Raw genomic sequence first — 20295 nt, 5'->3', positions numbered from 1 at the left:
GAGATGCTTTGCTGCAGAACAGACAGATGTAGCTGGGGAGCAGGGATAAAATTTGGATTAAAAAACCCCCCTAAAATTGTGTCCAGGTTGTACCTTTTTTTTTTTTTTTTTAATTTTTTGGAAGCATGTTAGCTTTTCTGCTCTGTGTATTTGCATGCTTCCTGGCTGTTGATAAATGCTGATTAAACTTCTGCCATTATGCATTTGAGCAGCACGTGTCAATAGGCAGCAGAGGAATGTACAGTTATGAAGAATATAACACTGCATTTCACCAGCTGGAAATCGAGACCATTTCTTGTGCATTAGTTCTTCCTGATCCTTCTTGATGGAGAAAAAAAGGGTGGAGAAAAAAGGAAACCTATGTAATGATCAGCCAAACTAGAGCATATGTTAGGCACTGCACGTGCTGTGTGTCTGTTCTCACAGCATCTCTTACTGATGTACACTGTTACATGCTTAGACCACTGCCTTTGAACTTGTGTAATGGAGCAACAATAATAAAATATTTTTACTTAGTGCTATTTTAGTGCATCATATATTTGTTTCTGCTGCAGCATGTTTTGCTCATATTCTAAATACTGTGAAGTTAAAATGGATTATTTTTTAATCTATAAATTATGGTGCTTAAAGATTCAGATTTTGGTCCCTGCATATCCATAGCCTTAGATTTATGAACTTATAAAACACACACTATGTTTCTTTGTGATTTGTATCCGACTGTGTTTTTTTCAGACATAACATATAAATGGAGTACGCCGTTCCCAAATGACATCAGCTCTCTGGAAACCTATAAAATCATTCATGTGTTTAACTGACTTTACACTATTGCTGTGTAAAATTACAATTTTATGAAGATGAATAAGAATTTTATAGATTACATAAGGCCTGCTTTGGAGCTGCAGTGCAAGCCGTTTACAACAGAAATGCAAATAGCTTGACCGTCTTGAGCCTTTCAGTCTGCTCTTTGCTCCATGGATTGTTGTGATGGCTCATTTACATTTACTTTGATAACAGTACCTACCACTGATAAAGAGGAGAGTCTAGATTTGAGGGAAAACATTTGAATAACAACAATACTGTATTTATAAAAATTGTCCCTTGGGGGCAGAGCGTGGCTGCAGATGAGCAAAACCCAGTTTACTTCTTGTAACCCATTACTGTTAATTTGTTGTTCTCTTTAGGTGCCTTCAGATGGCCAAGTGAGAAATCTATTTCTATCGCCTGTGCATTCATCCCTCTGAACTCCAAATGTCGAAGGGAACAGTAAAAATGGAAGGGGAGGGGGGAACCACCCCAACCTTGCTTTTGAAGTCTGCAGGTAAGCCTCGGCATCTGAAGGGCATCTCTGGAGCTACTGCCTCCTGCCCATCTCAGTTAGGGAAAAATAACCTGTTAAAGTGAAACCATGACAAGGTGCTCAGGATTTTTCTATGCTCATTGGACAGAGAGGCTGTGGGAACCCTAATGAAGCTGATCATAGTGGAAGGCTCAGTCACAGGTCAGGGAGCTCAGTCTGCAAGGAAATAGGACGGTAAAGCTGGAGGAATGGATCATGTAGAATTGCAAATAGCCTGGTCATAGTAACTGCTGCAGAGAAGGGAAATCAGAACACGAGTTGGGAAAGAGAAACAGCAGTCCTTTAGAAAGGGGAAACCCTTACTGGATGTATTGTTGGGTGTCTGTACAATGAACAAGGCCTGTCTTTAAAGATTATGGTCTCCCTTAAAATAGCAAAATAGAATTCCTGTTCATGATACCAACGTGCTCGTTGAAAAAAATATCCCACTTGCATGGGAATGGATTACAGGCCTCATGCCTAGTGGTCTGGAACTTTGGAGATGTAAGAGAACAGGTACCTGTTGCCATATGGGTAACCATTCTCTTGTGCACCCTGTCCACGTGCAATCCATTTGCATAAAGCTGATTGCTCTGTTTAGCTTGAGTTGATGCAGACAGCTTTACAAGGTGATGATCCTGATGCTTCTTTTCTGGTCTCTTTCCTTTTGCATCTCCCTTCCTTCAACTTGCTCCCTAGAGCAGAGGACTGTAACCTTTTATGTTCTGTGTGGAATGTCAACAGCAAAGTCTGTGGAAGGGAGGTTGCATGCTGAGGAGAAGCTGAGAAACAGGTTATGTGGTCTGCAGTAAGAAACAAGCCATGTTGTGTATGTGTTAGAGCTGTGATGTGTTTATGGGTGTTAGTTTCGGACTCAGTAGTGTAGGTAGTGCAGGTTAGCTGAGTTAGTAGCAAGAGTACTGCTGGCTATGTCTGATACACAGTGGAAGATGCAAATGGAGCACATTATGGCTACTAAAAGCTGTAGCCATGATTTTGTTTGGAAAAAAAGTGTTTGTCAACAACCAATTTTAGTGACTTATTTTCTATGTCTCTTCAGTGTCCTGTAAGAGGCATGCTTACCTTGAGCATGTGGATTCCGGCCATAGCTGGCTTTGGCTGTAATTTTGTTAGAACTGTACAAGATTTTGGTGTTGTATCTGTAGTTTCTATTTCAAGAAATCTGGCATATTTCAAAGTACTTTGTGGAGGTGAGCTCAAAGCTTGCAGGATTTAATACCTTTCTGAATGCCTGGGAACAGCAGTACATCCCTTTGGAAAGAGGTTCTGAAGCTTCTTTGTCTGAGTGAGCCAGGGACAGATGGGAATAGAAGCAAGATGATCTCTATCACTTCTGGTATGTTTTAAACCATGGACTATATAATTGTTTGGGACCATCTGATTGAACATCTTCTGTTGGTCCATCTGGTCTCTTCCTGCTTCACGATGGACTGGGTGACACAGTTGTTGGATCAGCCCTTGCAGTAATCTACTTGTGCTCTGATCATTTACAAAGCCTCTATTTTGGTTTTATTTTTCATTAATTTGGCACAATGTTCACTGTGTCTTTTTCACTCTGTAGTCTATAATCTGAATTTCCTCTGCTTCAGTTCTAAGCCTGCTTGTTTTTTTCTGGGGTGATGACTAAACTGGTCATTAGAGATTTTTCTTGTATTTAGTGATACTGTACTCATGACACAACTGCTATTTTATAGCTATGTAATAATTAGAAAGTAAGAAGTCAGTTTCACATTTTATGAGAAAGGATGGAAATTCATAGTGTTGTTTTTTTTTTTTTTTTTTTTTTCCCCTCTTAACTAAGTGTTTTGTCCTACAGAATTTAGTGGTGTTTCTTCTCTATGTGTGAATTCCTCTTTAAGTTCTTAAGTCTGAGAAAAGTTCTTGACTCATTTCCTTTACATCTTGCTCTACTGTAGGTGGGAGGTTTATGGTTAGGATGTCAGGTTTTCCAGATCAAGCAGTGGGAGGCTGATGCAGGTGAAACACTCTGCATGGTACATGGATAGCCTTTCATGTTTAATTTATTAGAAAAGTGAAGACTGTGCAGGAGTGGAATTCTCTCCTGCTATATTTGCAGTGGTACAGGACAGCAAAATCTCTGATGATGACAGTTGTTACAGTGAAGGCCTGTTGTATAGGTTAGACAAACATACCAAAATTATTTTAGGCCTTCTTCCTAAACCCTAACGTTTTATCCTAAGGAATTATATCCTTATGAGACCATTGTGAACATAAGTAAAGAATTAAAAAAAACCCCAAACAACAGAAGTTGCAGAAACTTGGAGCTAAGGCTGCTTATTGATGAACTCTTCTTGTTGATGTATGGACATAACATACAGTTTATAAATACAGGATGCAACACTGTTTCACAAATAATGTAGCTTTCTACTTTCGGATGTCTCTTTGTTCTAGATGTTAAGCCAAGTCTGTGAAAGTCATTTATATCTGCAGCGTGTAGAACCTACTATCAATTAAACTGAACAAAGCAAGTATTTGCTGCCTTCTGTGAGGATAAAGCAAGTGTATTGTGTTCTCAGCCAAATTAGCTTTACAGTTTAACTGCTTTCTCCCCTGGATTGTACTTTATAAACTGCTGAAATTAATCCACAAAAAAAAAAAATGAGTGAGGCATTCAGTGAGGTCTCTTCTTAGTATAGCGGTTATAACTCTGACGACAGGCAGCAGCACAGTTTTTAATCACTGAGTGTGTTCTGTTCAGAGCCTGGCTGAGAGGAGTGCTGCATTGAAGTGCAGGGACACAGTCTGTCACCATCGGCTGCTGCTTCCAGACCTCTGCAGATGGTGTTTGCTCTCCCCATCCCTACCTGTTCTCACAGGGCTGATCTGGAATGTGTAGAAGATTTGGGTGACCTGGAAAGAGATGCCCTGTATGTCCTTGGATAGGCAATTCTCCATCTGAGCAAATAAAACAGAGGGGAAGTTTCTTTTTACTTGTGGCTGTCTGTGGCAAGGAACAGTGAGGTTTCTCAACTCTTCTGTTTCTGTAGAGGTTTGTTCTTGCTTAAGAGTACCCGAAACTTCTGTTGGTAGTAGCCATTAGGTATGATCAAACTCTTACCAGCCCCTCAGGTCTGGACTGGACAGTCATGTCTACTTGCAAAGACAGAAAAGCCACTGAGGATTACTGAATGCCTGGGTCAGGATCTGAGAGGTTGAGGGAGAACTGGAGGGATATAATCCACTTTTATCCTGTTCTAACTTCCCCCGGCTTCTGCTTATGGCCAATGTTAGGACACAGAAAGGATGAATAGTTGACCTAACCCCATATGGCTGCTCTCATCTTGTAATTTCAGGTGTAACTGTGGAAGGCTGAAGCCTTGTGTGCTTCGGAAAGCTGGGTACCCAGTGTTTCCTCTTGGTGCTATGTGTATGGGGCCAACAGATTTCACAAGTGGGAGCCTGTTGGCTGGTTGGTGTTGTACTGCCAATGATCAGCTGCAGCCTGAGCCTCTCCCTCACGACAGGCTGCTTCTCCATCTGGTTTCCTCGCCCTGAGCTGAACAGCTTCATCAGACCTTCTTTCCATTTGTCTGTGCACCTTGAAGGGGAAGGAGCGGCAGTGTGTGTTGCTTTCTTGGGTGGAGATGTCTCCTGGTTTTGGCTTTTCCAGAAGTGTTGGCCCAATTTTCTCCTAGACACCAAGTGTCTTGGGGTTAGCTGGGCTCATACTGCATCTTTCTCTACCAGTCTGTGTGCCTGGACACCAAAAACTCATAAAGCTGAAAAGATCATGTGTGATGGACCACACTGGTCCTGCAAGTTCTGACTGCCCATAATGGAGGTGAGCTGTCCTTGTTACCACAGAATATATACTTATCAAATAAAACGAATAGGGGTGTTTTTTTTTGTGTTTTTTTTTTTTTTGTTTTGTTTTGTTTTGTTCCAAGAAAGGGAGAAGGCACTAAGGTGTCTCTATTTTTCCCCAGGGAGTTGCTCTTTTTTTCTCTCCAACCTCTCCCTATTCCCAAAAGCTTTAGGCTGGTATTTTCTCTGAGAGGAAAAGGTGTTTGTCCAAATAATTATGCCTCTCTAGTGTGTTGCAGGCATTGAGGCTGCTGTCACTGGCTATTCTCTGCAGTCCCAGCAGCACTAATGAGGGGCATGTGCTGTTTGATGCAGCATTTTATCCCTTCTGTCTGCCCTGCCCCGGGGCTGTTCATTGTATAGCTGTGCTGTTTTTACATAAGGTATTGCATCAGGCAGCACAAGCGATGTGGTGCTGAATTTAAACAGCTGGGGGTTGTGTTGTGTGCTTTTCAGGCAGACTGGAAATAGCCACTGGCTTTTTTCACTCCTTTTCAGTGTAATTCTGTCCATTCTAAGTGTTACGACCATCATATATTTCCAGCAGAGGCTGTTGAGTTAGTAGCCACGTTTTTCACTGTGGTATTTTACCTGTAAGCCTATTGGAGATTTTGTTTGGTTTTTTTGTTTGTTTTTTTAATCACCACCACACTCTGATGTGTTTTTTAGTGGGACATATTTTACCCATTTGACATAATCAAACAGCCTGGGCATGGTTGGTTTTGATTGTTTTGCTAAGTTTCATGGAGAGCAGAGAAAAGAAAAAGTGTAAAGTTTCTGCCTTGGGTGCACCACAGCTGTGGAGGGTGAGTTTATGGGGTCATATTCTTCAGCCCTCTGGAAGGAAGCCATGTTAGGGTTTGTCATGCTGGTACAACAGGTTTTCACAGATGATTTCTTGGAGTTAACTTCCCTAGTGCTAGTCTTTGTGAACTACTGTCTTATCTATGTGCAGGCATTGTGTGCATTCTTTGTTACCGAGGAAGTGAGGGATTGCCAAAGCTTTACACAGATGGGTCTACATGCAAGTCTATGGAACCAGCTGTGTCCTGGATCATCACTTTGTAATGACTACTTCAAACTTGTCTCAAAGCTGTTTGTTAGCGTGACCTCTTGCCTCGCATTTATATATATTTCTCTCTTATGTCAAATTCTCCTTTTTTCATGGTAGACTTCTCTTCTTTTTAATTTCATAGCATATATTTATTTTAAATTTTGTTTTACAGTTGGTAGAGATGAAGGTATGCTTTAAAATGAAACAGACTGCTTTATCCTTATGCAGAAGGTTTACCTTCATACAACACTTCTTGTGGTCTATTTATAAGCAAAATCAACCTAGAGGGTAAAAGATACATATCTGATAAGCTATTATTTGGAACAGTTGGTTGCCAGTCCTGCTAATATGAAAATAAGTAATACTAAGGCAGGCTTAGTACTCAGATATGGCAAGAGCTAGAAATTAATTGCCCAGAACTGCACAGTTACTGATCTGCATCAGGTCACATTTGCACACATTATTTCCTGTCTTGTGGCTGTATTGCTTTCCCTTTCTGGACTGCGTGAGAAAGGTCTTGGCAGAAACTGAAGCTTAGAACTCAGCTGTCAAACAAGAATATAAATTAAACCAGAGGTGGATGTAACCTTTTCTGCATGTCCATTTTGCTTGTGTAAAGTAAACGTGGGGATTCAGGTGGGCAGCAGGAAGGCTCGTGTCTTGGTAATGACACAGTACTACCTACAACGCAGACTCTGCGGTGAGTAGCTGGTTGAAGAGGAACAAAGAGCAGCCTGCAACATGGGTAGTGAGGCCATTAGAAGTGAGAGAGAATACTGGGAAGTTTCACAGATTTCCAGTGCCCTTATCTCTCAAGACTTCTAGAATCCCTAACACGCACATACATTTTATCTTATGGGTTTTGGTCACAGATTGTTCCATATACATTAATGCTATTTCTCCAATTATAATTGATACCTGAGGACTTCTGTTCCAGGAGCTGTATTTGTAAAAGGGTGAATTATCTGAGATGCAGGTTACATGTGTGAATATCTGAAATCTGTAGCACATATATCTCTATCCACGGCAAGAGATTTGAGGGGAGGATTTTGCCTCCAAGGCAGAAAATGGTTCAAAATCCCCAAGTGCATCAAGAGCCATTTTGCACCTCAGTCTCAATGTTGATATTTGTGGGATGTCTTGTCCAAACGGGGCTCTTCCATTTATATCCGTGATGGGTCCTTCCATGTGTGTTCAAGTTGTGTGTAGGGTGGGCCACACCACCCTGGTACCTGTGGCTACACCCAGGTGAGTCTGCATCCTGGCTGGACGTGCGTGTGGTCAGTGGTGCCTGGTTAAGGATAATACTCAGCTGAGACTTTTGGGACTGTGTAAAAGAAACTGACCCAAGCTGTACCTATATGGGATCTAGCAAATGGGCTGAAAAACATAATTTAATTTTTATCTCCAGTATTAAGAGCTCTTCCCATTTGTCTCAGTGCTACTTTTCAATAAGAGAAAACCAACCAGCTGGGTTTCACTGTCTCCTTGAAAGTAAACCAATAAAGGAAAATTCCCTGATACAATCATAAAACTATTTCACATACTGTAAAAGAGGAATATTGCTTCTACATGATTGACTCAGGTTTTGAGCATAGAGTAGCTTGCAAGTGTGTATATTTTCATAGTATGTCATCTCATGAATATCTATTTCAGCAGTACCTTCAGAGAAAGCAGTATCTAAATTAAAGAACTTCAACAATAATTTTCAGAATGATAATCAATGTAACATATCTGACTTCCTAAAATCTTGGGGGCATTTTGGAAACTGTCTTCCTCTTTATATTGTCCCTCTGCAGACTAGCTATCTTTTTGTATTTTGTGAATGATGTGAGCTCTTTGTCATTTTTTCCTTTAGATTTTTTTTTTTTTTTTTTCTCTGACACCTTGTTGATTAAGACGTTTGGCAACAAGTTCACCATTCCTTCAAGATTTGCTACTGCATTGCTGTGTTTGGGAGGTAAATAACACACTGATGCTCACTTATGTTCAAATAAAACCATAACATATTTTTTGTTATATGCTTTTTCAAACAAATAAAGATGTTTTGGCCTGTAGATGGACTCCACGTTCCTGCTGTGAAAGCAGACTGGCAGTATGTGCTCCCAGTTTTTCATTTGTTTCACATGTGACAAGAAAGCGAATACATCAGTGCATACTTGTTGATGTGTGTTTCTGAAATGAGTTCAGACAATGTCCCTCTTCTCTGTTGCTCTGTGGTACAGTTCTTCCATGTTAAACTCTGATTTTTTTTTTTTTTTAGGGAATATATATGAAACATGCTAGTTTATCCATAATGACATGAAGAAAACAAATTAGTAAAGAAATATTAGTTTAACAACATCAAAGTGTCCACTATGAGTTGGGTCTTGTGCCGAAGACATGAGGACTACTACTGATGTGACATTACTGACTTGTTTAATAACTGATTTAACTATGCTTATTGATGGTTGTTTCAGGATTGCCATTACATAATTTTGAAATAACATTTAAAACCAGTGTTGAAAATAACAAATAATTTATTGCTAGGACCTTTGTAGTCTTCACTGACACCATATTCCTGCTGCTTGTTCAACCTATTTGTAATTATAGTGAGGAATTCTGTTTTTTTATTCTTTGAGGGGGAAAAATACTGCTTCCCATACTTGTGCTGTATTCTGTTCTTTTAAAGGGCTGCCTCTTACTACTTTAACAGAAGTATGGCAACAGAACACTTTGAATTTTTTGGTATGTCTACCTAACTTCAGGTGGCCTACATAGCTTCTTTTGTTCAGGAAGTTAAAGATAGATTGTTGTCTTCATGATTAGGAATATGTAGCTGCTATGATAAATTTCTCATGTCTGGTTCCTCCTGCTATTTTTTAATAATCTTTATATAACTGATATTACTTTTTTTTTTTTTTTTTTCTGGAAATTCTGCACTACTTATACAGCTTATTCTTTATGCTACTGAGATAAATACAAAGCAACCCAATGAATTTCCATTTCATTATATCCTTCTAGATTGTGTGCAACTTAGTATTATATTTTTAATACACAAAACAACAATTAGAAACAGCATTAATATTTTCTTCACCTGGAGTGAAAGTGTCTGATGGCATGAAAACTAAACAAAACAGGAGAGGATGTACTCTCCATCTCTTTTCTTTAACGACTGAATTGGACTTCCTGATGTTGCAAGTATGGCCCTGGACTTTGTACAGGGGTTCCAAAATTCCTGAAGAGGTGGGCAGGGTTTTGATAAGCTTGGCCTGATTTGCATTTTGGTGCAATGGTGGAAAAATAAGAGTTGACTAGGAGAATTTAGCTCAGCACTGCAAGCACAGCAAGCAAATACCAAAAGTGTGAGTGCTGTTACTGAAATGGGAGTAGGATGGGCAAATAGTCTCTCTGATGTGCAACCAGACTTAAGGAAGATGAAGAATACTTTTTGTTGCCTAGATCTGTATTTTTTGGTAACCAAGAAAGTTTGTGCTTCTACCCTTAGTTTGGTAGAGTTTTATTATGTTTTAGCTGCAGCTGAAAGTTTGTGTATCTGCTAGCATGATGTATTCCAAAGCAATTTTTTCCCCTTTAAATGATACTTAGAGAAACTATTCTTGCAGCCTGCTTCCTATGTTGTTGGTAATGGAAACTAAATGCACAGCAAATAGAATTTCATACTAGCAGGAGTCATGAGGAAAATAATTTTTTTATACATTATGAACAAGTTCTATTCTACATAGTAACAAATTGTGGAATGGACTTTTTTTTTTTTTAATACCCATCTTAATCTGCCCTGGCTATTCTATAACTGTAACCTGATTTCTAATAGTTTTTAAACTTAAACCATTGGCTCAAGTTCTGCTGACTGCCCGGTGACACACATCAGTGTCTTACAAAGTAGTGGGTGAAAAGACCTGATAAGAAGATGAACATAGATGATTTTATTAAAGTAAAAAGTTACAGTGCAGTTTGTTTTTGAAAGTGATCTCCTGTGTGAAGAAGCAGAGGTCCTCTAGCAGGTCTGCCATGAAACTTGAGCTCAAGCTGGGGTCAAGTGTTGTGGCAAATGTTCTTCCCTCCCAAAAGCGCTGATTTGACAAGTAAAACTTCCACAAGCATGGGACAGTTTTATTTGGGAAATAAATGAAATAAGGTTTGGATGCTGTTCTCAAGCTGATGATGGAGTTTTGAAGCAAGAGAAGTTTCTACCCTGCATCAGCAGTGGGGAGCCCTCAAATGGACATCGTGACTGTGCTTCAGGGCTCTCTGGGGGTTTGGTCTTAACCTCTGCAGCTGGAGCTGTTCTTTGTGTAAGTAAATTAAAACTTTGTGGGAAGGATACTGAACCTTGTAGTCTGTCATATAGTGGCTATTTGTCATAACTTATCTTCGTATCTTGCCTGCAGTAAACATTTATTTATAAAAGTAGCACAACTCTAAAGGAGTCATGTCCCTGCCAGGCAGTGATAACTAGGGATTATATCACTTACTGGATTGTGTGAGACCTGTGTTCAAATCTCTGGCTTGAACCAGTCACCACAGAAACTTAACCAAGGGTTTTATGAGGTGTAAGGAGTTTCTGAGTCAAGTCTTGGCTTTATGCAGTCACTAGTCTCTTTTTTCTCTAGAACTGAGTGATTTCAGTGCATAATCTGGGACCTTGCTGTCTTCACTCTGGAGATTTCTTTTAAATCTTTCCACTTCCCCCTTTCCCTCACTTACTGCATGGGATTGCACTGATGGTCTGACAGATACAGGCTGCCTAGCTGACCTTCCCCAGTTCCCCCTGCCTCCAAACTGGCAGCAATGACAGGGCTCTGCTGGGTGAGAGACTTACTGGGCACCTTCTGGTTTCCTGCTGTGCTGGATCAAACACAGCATCCAGTGGCAGCAGACTGCCCATGGAGCAGAGCAGTGCTGCACACACGATCCCGTCTTTTCCCAGTCTCGAGTCCATAGCAGTCACTCAGGTGGGGTTATTTGCTGTTTTGCTTCAATATGCAGCAGTCAGCCTGCGTAGCTCTGGCGATTTAATCGACACCTTTGGGATCTGTCCACTGTCATTTCAGCCAAAGAAGCGCACTCACTTGAGCTGGATGATTACTGGGGTTGGTATGGGGGAAATGAACAAATCCCCCTGACTTGAAATCCTCTTGGACAGAGAAATAATCATTCAACCTTATCGTGCAGCAGCGCCATTCCCCCTGTCCTGTTTACTTCTGAGTTGTTTTTACCAACTGGACACAAAGAACAGTGTAAAATAATAGTGGTCTAGATGCAAGTGATGATTAATGGTAGGGCTTGACACAGCAAGGAGATAAGGCTTAGAGGAGGTCAGTGACTTAGGGTTGTTATCAAAGTTGTAGTTAAGGTAGAAATGTTAGCGATCTTTGCTCACCCCTCACTCCTGCTAAAATAAAAGAGGAAAAGGCAGATTTAAACTGACCTAAAAATTTCACAAATTTGTGCCCATTTGTAGTTTTTTTTTTATGTGTGCTTCTTTTTTTTTTTTTCTTTTTTCCCATAGTCAGTCTTGGTGTGTGAATCCTGTCTGTGAATATTGATTTTGTCATATTCTAAAACCCAAGCCAAACCCTCAAGCTTATTTCTGTTTTAGTTAAAAAACAAAAAGAAAACAAAACCACCAAAAAAACAACCAACCCCCCCCCACATTTACTTGTCAAGCCCTCCTTAAAACAGGATTAGTTTGTGATGTTTCTTCTTCCTCTTTTCAGGTTCTGGGGAGGGTTAAAGTATCTTTTTAATGCTATGTCTGGGTATTCTTGTGAAGATTCCTACCACAGGTTTACCAATCACTTAAAAAAATATTAAATAATTGTAATTTAAGTATTTTTATTTATGGATAATAAAGGCTTGAAAGGTATTGATTTTTCATCATGTCCATCTAAAACTCCTTGGGGCATACCTACTCACCATCAGCTGCCCTAGGGGAGCTGTGCACCCTGTCCAAGTCACTGAGGTATTCATTTGAAGCAGGCTGCCGTTCAGCAGGCTGAATGAGTCTGATCTTTCCTGGTTGTGTCATGTCTTGTTTTGAAGTTATATCTTGTTTCTAAAAGATGTCTTTAGAGTGATTAAAAATTCCACAAGATTTTGGGATTCCAAGTCAGTGGCCATAAGTTAGTGGGAGATGAGTTTGCCAAGCAGAATAGGGGCCAGGAACCTCCCTTGCTTGGTGTCAGTGGGTGACTGGCTAATGAGTAACTTAAACTCAGCAGAGTGTTGAATTGCCCTTAAGCATGTTCTTACAGCTCAGACTGTGAGTAGCCCCATGGCAGAAGTTGTTTCTTGTACGACTCAAAGCGGTTTTGTTAAATTAGGGTCAGAGTCTTATAGCACTGTGAAGGGAAGGAGTCCTAAAGATACAATTAAAATTCTAATCAGTAGAATACCTGCTGGTTGGCCAGCATTAAAGTTGCATCAGTATTGCTAAGGATGGTTAGGGAGTAGCTGGAGTTGGAGAAATTAATGTCTTGCTAGGAGCATGCAGATATGTGGTGATGGTGCATGCCCTGGACTAACAAGGATCTGTAGTGAAGCCAAGGACATGTGTGCCCCATGTGCAGGCAGTACAGCAGACCCTGATTTTGGGGAGGACTCCAGGTGCTCAGCAGATGATGATGACTATTGCTGGGCTAGAGAGGAGACCTTGTTTATTGTTTCTGTTGGAACCCAAAGCAAGTCTGCTGTGTCTCTCACTGTGCTGGAGCAGAGGTTTGGGTGGGCTGTGGGGATGAGCACTTCTGCTTCTCTCCCATCCCAGCAGTAGAAGGGTGGCATTAAGTCTGCAGTTGCACTGCTGACAGCAATAAATTCTGAGCTGTTCTGTTCCAATAGGATTATAATGACATATTATCTCATTACAGTAGTGCTAATCTTTCAAAGACATCTTCAATGGGAAATTAAATTAGAAGGAAGTTGTAGAAGTGCAGTAAACGATTGTCCTTGTGGACCTCAATAATGCTTGCAGCATGAACAGGGCTGGAGGGGGTCTAGTCTGCACTGAAGATTTCCCTGCCACATGGAAGCAGATGCCTGTAGCTTTACACGATTGCAACCCTTATACAAGGTTTTCTCTAAATGCTTCTAGAGGAGGTAGAGAAAATACAGTAAGAAAGTGATGTCTGAATGGCAGTAAAAGGCAAATGGTTTAGGAAAGGGTGGGAAATCACCATTCCTAGGGTGTTATAATGTAGCTAATGAAGTTTCAAAGTACTTATTTTGCTACAGGAAAAGTGAGAATAAAAGTAACTCATAAGAATGTTATTTCTCAACTAGACTGTCCTTTTAACTGATGGGAGGTGATGTCTCTGCCCTGAAAAGAACTTGAAATAGTTTAGTTCTGCTGATATGTAGTGTTGTCTTTCACTTTCTGCTGGAATATAATGCATTTCTATTTTTATTCGTTTCTTGAGATGGGCAGCTTTTGTGTAAAGGGTGAGCTTGGATAAACACTCATTTTTGAAGTTGTCTGTGGAATCATCTTATATCCTGTTTGAGAGAGAAGACAATGCTGTGGAAATGAAAAATGAGTTTGTGTAAAAAGTTATCTTTCCTCCAAGATACTACGGAAATAGTGTTTCACAGCAGGGTTTATTACTTTTCCCTAAGATATATAGACATGTGTTATCAGTTTAATGCAGCTATTGGACTTATAGAGGAATAACATCACTTCCAAAGTTGCAGATAATATTGAGTAGATCTTAGAGAGTCAAAGAACTTTGATGCGTTAGTTCAGCTTTGGCCTTCGTTTGTGTCTCTTGTCTTCTCAAGAGCTTTTGTGTAATTATTTTAGTAATTCTAATTTTCTGTTCACAAAAGTATAACTAATACAGGTTATATCCTTTTAAACATAATTTTCTCCCCAGTGAAATACCAGACTATTTAAATGCAAATGGCAAAGGGGTGAAGTAGGAATTATCTCACTGGATATTTGAATGCATTGAGTGGGTATCACACAGGTACTTGTTTAGCCCAGGAATCGTGTTTTTTCTTGGAAGATGCAGATAAATTTTCATTCAGTGAAGAAATTTAAAATCTTAAAGATAAACTTGAAAGGTCTGTGGAAAAAATAGTGCTTTGGAGATTTATAGAATTTAAAACTGCAGACTGATCTTTTCCCATTTCAGGATTACAATGAAAATAATTTCATTCTGCTTTCTGAATGAAAAGGATAAAAGCTCAACCCCTTTTCCTTCTTTGTCCTTGATATTAGCATTGCCTCACTATATTTAATGAATGTCATCTTCCTGGGTGTAATAATTTCTGAGAGGGAGAATAATCTTTGGAAAGTCTCAGAAAAAAAATCGAAGTAGACAAGATAATTACAAAGACTGCTACTATCTGATGGTATGAAGGTGCACACATTGTCTGTTTGCTAGGCATAATCAGGAGCTCATGCATAAACTCCCACGCATCTGGATGAAGTCAGAATTGAACCTACTGGTGCAAGTGGCAGTGGTTGTTTAGGGTGGAAAGATATTCCTGCCAGTAGTGCGGGAAACCCCTCTGCTAAAAGTCATAAGGCCATCCTTTACATTTTGATTTGAATGCAGTGAATTGCAAATGTCAACTTCTAAAAACATTGGCAGTAAATTGAGCATCTCATTTGTAACTATGAGGAAGAATAATACTGTTTCAAACATGCAAATTGATAAGCATGAAAACAGTCTTTTACATCTACCTTGAAATTGTTGATCTGTGGCTGCATGGCTGTTGCCTTTGAGAAGTACAAATGATTAGAACAGTAACATTTGTCTAGATCACTCTGTATTTAGTAATAAGAGTCTCATGGGTATTCAACCACTTGGCTGAGTGCAAATTGTGAATCCTAGAAATACAGTACACGAAACTAATCAAAATGCAGTGTCTATCTACTTTCTAACCACAATGTAAATAATATTCCCGTGCCAGCTCAAGGAGAATGCCTGTAGGTATTAGCAGTAGAAAATGAAATCATTGTCAGGTGTGCCTTGCAGGCCTTTGATAGTATGACTTACTACTCAGCACTAATAAGAGATGGGACAGCTATTAGTCCAAAATTGCTCATATGAAGTGAAATAGCAAAACCTCATTTTAAACCTTGACCTTTCTGGTGCTAATCACTGCTGCAGGGCTGAAGTTACCACTGCCCTTTGGAATCTGATGGTTCAGTTATCCTGCCCGAGTGCTGTGCTGAGATAGTACCTGTGAAGTGATGCAGAGCTGAGATGGCTGCCATTAAATAAAACTGCCTCAAACATTAGCAAAGGTTGTTATAATGACTTCAAGACAGAAAATGGAGAGATCACTCCTGCACTCCCCTGGCCTCAAGCTCACTGATGAAATGAAATTTAAGCTGCTCAGCTCAAAACAGTGTATCTCTTAAGGAAAATAATATAGAGTTTAATAGATGCTTAACAATAGTTGATAGCTCTTACTGCCTGTAAGGTTCTTGAGGTGTTTCTCTACATCCTGTTGAACTCTAGAAGATGAGTTACAGGAGGCACTATGGAAAAGTCAGTATGCTGATCGATTTGGTGAAAACACCTTCATACCCTTGTGCTTCCTGTTTTATGTATGTTCAAAGTGTTGGAATGCATTTTTGTGCTACTCCAAGGAAAGCACAAGACTGCCAAAGTGCCTGTGAGCTGGGCCGAGGCCCTGCATCTCTTCAGTTAGCAGAGGAACTCCTGGTGGGTCTGCCTCAGGTTCAAAGCAGACAGAGGGGTGCTTGCCCTTTTGTTTGTCTCAGCTTGGACACCCCAATTCAGAATAGGTTTTCAGTCGTTCGGAGAAAACTCTAGAGAGAAATTTCTGTTTTATTTTCCCTTAAGCCATTCAGCCTCATGCTGTACCTTTATCCTGAAGATGTAAACGGATGCCTATGTTTTCCCAGATTTTGTCTTTCATTCTAGACCTAGAGGTTTACAAACCTTGGAGACCTGGAAAAGAAGTTGCTCAAAGGACTGATAACAATCACTCTACTTTAAGACTACTCTTTGCAGCATTCCTGGTAGAGTATTTGCTATTGGAAAGAGTAACCCCTTACCTCTGCTGTTTAGTGGATTGTTGCAGTTTTTCCTCCTCATAAAGATGCAAATCATAGGTAGGTAACTGTCAATCACAAATAGTTTGCAGGAAGAATATTGTGGATACTTAAAAAAAAACCAAAACAAAACAGCAAATTACACATATTTCTTCATTTAGAAGTTTATTCCCAACAAGGACTTAATTTGCTGTTTTGCCACTCCTAACTTTTGTTCCACCTCACCATTAAAATAGCTTTTTCACCCATTTCTGATTCCATCCTTTTATATCTCTGGTGTGGAAGAATAACTGGCTTTTCTTGAAAGGAATGTGCACAATTCCCAGAGAGGATGTAAAAACGTCCCTAGTTCCTTTGAAAGATGTAATGGCTGTCATGGCAAAATGTGCTAATTGGCATCTTCATGTTGATGCTGTGTCAACTCTTTGCTCCACCAAGGATTCAAAATGCAGCACTAACTTGGCTGGAATGGGAAGAACGTGCCAGCGGTGTTTGAAGGAAGCAGTGTGAGGTCTAAGCATGTGGTCTAAGTGTCTGGTGTGTTAGGAGAGTGTTTGAAGTCCAAGTTATTATAATGATTCCCTTGGTACAAAAGGTAGGAAAATGTTTCTTAGGTTTCATATGTTTATCTCTTCAAACACAGAGGTGCCGCCAGTCTGTGCTTGGCTGTGAGAAGATGGATGGGGTTAAAATTCTGATTGTGCTCATGTTTTGTGTAGGAATGTAATCAACGAATTGACTGAATTCAGTGCTATGTCTTAAAATCTTCTAAAGTTTCTGGCAGGGATACTCGTTCATGCCAGTTGCAAAGGAACATTTTGTCTGCCAAGACCTGGACTGAGACTGCTCGTCTCACAGCACCACTTTCCAGATGCAGCTGGGAATGCCTCTTGGCTACTGCTGACATGAGCTGGTTTGATGGTAGGGATTCACTTGTCTTAGCTATTTATTGCTTGTGGCAATGAGCAGCCAGGTAGCAAAACCTCAAGTGTATTGTTGGGGGGGAAAAAAGCCAAACAAATAGAGCTTTATGGATAGGATGGTTGCCAGTATGTCCCCTTGACTGAAGCCCATCCCTCCATTGCTTAGTGCAAATGGCTGGGGAGCAGCTGGGAGGACCCAGCACTGCTGGCTGTGCAGCAGGTCTCCTTTCATCCCCTGTGTCGCCGGTGGCTTTGTCATGGCCAGGGCGCTTGGCGCTGCACAGCATTCTGCTCTTTGTGCTGGAGGCATCCTGGGGGATCCCCGTGGCCTGGTTCTGCAGGGTGTTGTGACGATCTACCATCCTGACGGGCCTCTGGGTCCTTTCCTATAAGTGCTGTTTAAAGGCTTTTACTTCAAACACAAGAAACAAGCAAGGAATCATTGGGCTTTGTGTGTGAGGGGTTCCTGTTGTACTTCTACTGTATTTCATGTATGTTTTGATAGTCCTTTTTTCTCTAAACCTCAATGGTGAAAAATAGGTGCATAAGAGAGGGTTGGAAGATAAGCATTGAACCACTCAAAATGAAGAGAGCACAATGTAGGTGGTATGGGAACTAAAAAAAAAAACATACTTCCCCTCCCCCCCCCAAAAAAAACCAAACCAAAACCCAACAAAAAAACAAAAACCAAACCAACCAAAAAACTAATGAGGGAGGTGGAAAAAGTTTGCTTCATTTATGAATAAAGAGCTAAAGAAAACTGTGGCATTCTCTTAAAGTTATATGCCTCAGTTCTTGTGTTTCCAGCTGAGGCTGAATGATTTTTCAGTGGCTGGCAAAACAATGGGTCCAGAACATTATTGGTTAGGATTTGCAGCCTGTTTGGATTACGTATTTTTTTTTTTTTTTTTTTTTTTTTTTGAAGGTGTTCTTGGCCAGTCTGGTGGCTTGAAAAGGATTTTTTTTCATGCTCGGCTAGGACACACAGTGTGTATGGGCCAGCATGAAAGAAGGTGGGTGGCCTTTGTGGGAAGTGTGAGGGATAAGCAGTACAGAGAAGCTGTTGTATGAAGAAACAAATGCAATGTGCTATTCAAAGACATTAAAAAAACCAGAGCTGCAGCTCTAGCAACTTGAATAGAATAATTTGCAAAGCACTTTTGTGCCCTTCAGCCTCTTGCAAAGTTAAGTACTTCCAGCAGTGCCTTGCTTTTGCCATTTGCTAAGAAATCCTGGGATAAATAGCCAACTCATCTGCAGATCGGCAGGAAAACATGTATTGATTAGTTGGGCTGGAGGCTGGACATAGCTGTCAGCAATCCAAAGACACAACACAAATGCTCAAGAAAATTTTAGCTGAATTAAAATTACTTTTGGGGGGTAGTGTTCATGTGGCTTCAGAGTTGTTTATCTAGCCAGTTTCTCAATATGATAATGAACATTAACATCTGTTCTATCAGTGATTGTCATTGTTAAGCAATTAATTTCTGATTTTGTGAAGCTTCCTGTGGTGATAATGAACCTTGGGGTATGAAGAAATTCTTTAATGTGTGCTGTGTGTATCTCATTCAGTAGCTTGCTTTTCTTTGTGCATCTAATATTGTGCCCTCTCAGGATTACATTTTTTTGTATCTTGCTACCTTGCAGCAGAAAAGAAATGATTGAAACTACAGGATAGCTGGGGAACACATGGGTTGCTGAATCCAGTCTGCTGCAGACACAAGCATCTATATAGCAGTTGTTGAATTGAGACGATTTCACAGAAACATCCGTTCTTCTTACGTGTCTCCTGAGCCATTGCAAGTAGATCATTAAATGGCTCCCATGTCTATTAAAAAAAATGAAGTTGTTTAGTACAAAGACCAAAAAGTCTCACATACTGTATGTCAAATGCTGCAGTGGGAGAGAGCAGGAGAAAGGAATCCCCAACTCCACCACAACCTGGAGGTCCATGGAAAGCCCCTGGTTTTCCTAAATGTTCCAGATTGTTGCCTTCCTCAGTATCAAAGCTGTAAATATGTCAGCTGCCTTTAGATTATGGAACTGAAAATCCTGTGAGGGAGATGAGCTATTTATGCAATGGGTTGAGAGAGTTTTAGTGCAGAGACTTCAGCTTAATATTTTGCAGCCTGTTTTATCCTTTTACTCTACTGAGGTCACTGAAGTCAGAAGAGGGATGAGGTTGACTATTTCTGTTTTACTGCCATGGAAAACAATTTGATGCATATAGAGCTACCCAGAGTTTCCCCTCCTCCCTCCAAAGTCTCTCCTTTTATTAGTCCTCCTTCTCCTCCTCCATAACTTCTCCTCCTCATGCTTTTCTTTCTTTCTCAGTTTCCAAATTGCTACATTCATCACTGTCGGCTTTCCCTTCTTTTGTAAACTCCTTCAACTTATCTTCTGCTTCAGATAAATGGTTTTAATTTAATTTTTTAGATGCTTCCAGGTTTATTCTGAGTTTTCCTTATGCATCATCTTTGGCTTTTTTTGTTTTTCTTCCAGATATAAATATTAGATTTGATTTTTTATGGTGAGGGCTTTGAAGACTGTTTTGCACTCTGATATTTCATGTGCCAAATTTCATGCAGTCAGCAGTGCTTAAAATGAGGAGTATCTTAAGGGAAGAAAATCTACAGAGGATTTTACTTTTCCTCCAGTAGTGGAAGAAACTTCTAGTTTGGAAAGAGGCAGAGAAAAGCATGGGTGGAGAATGGCTTCAAAGCAACATTTACCAGAAGCAGACTGAGTTATTTTTGAGTTTGGTTTGACGTACTGAGGCTGACTTTAATGAAATGCATAGATTTATGTTATCATCAGTGTGGTATTGCTAAACTTGTTCCCATGAAGATATTGGATATGAAGAAGATGGAAAGGATCTAGAAAAAGCAAAGTCTTACAGGGATATCACACATGGGAACTTAGCCCCAGCTTTTGCTCAGAGAGCTGGATGTCAGTGAGCCCAGTGGAAATTAGCTATCAGAGTCCTCCTCTGTTCCGCTTTTCTTCTGGGCCTCTTGCAAAATGGGTGTCTGTGGAAACTGGATATCATGGAAGACTGTATCAAATGTTAGGAACTTTCTCAGAACTGGCTTGTGAGATGCTG

The 20295-nt window shown here is 40.2% G+C and overlaps 1 long non-coding RNA gene across 1 annotated transcript in view; it reads left to right on the top strand.

Annotated features, from left to right (window-relative positions):
* Window positions 1-20295, top strand: part of LOC116962416 — a 516730-nt gene that overhangs the window by 81772 nt on the left and 414663 nt on the right. The window contains exon 2 of the long non-coding RNA XR_004407583.2: window positions 1182-1318. This is a non-coding gene — a long non-coding RNA (uncharacterized LOC116962416). The remainder of the gene's footprint in view (window positions 1-1181; window positions 1319-20295) is intronic.

Source organism: Tyto alba, unplaced genomic scaffold (genome assembly GCF_018691265.1).
Source record: "Tyto alba isolate M040663 unplaced genomic scaffold, T.alba_DEE_v4.0 Super-Scaffold_5, whole genome shotgun sequence".
Lineage (NCBI taxonomy): Eukaryota > Metazoa > Chordata > Aves > Strigiformes > Tytonidae > Tyto > Tyto alba.
The sequence above is the reverse complement of the archived record's forward strand: the minus strand, read 5'-3'. Positions and strand labels throughout refer to the sequence as shown.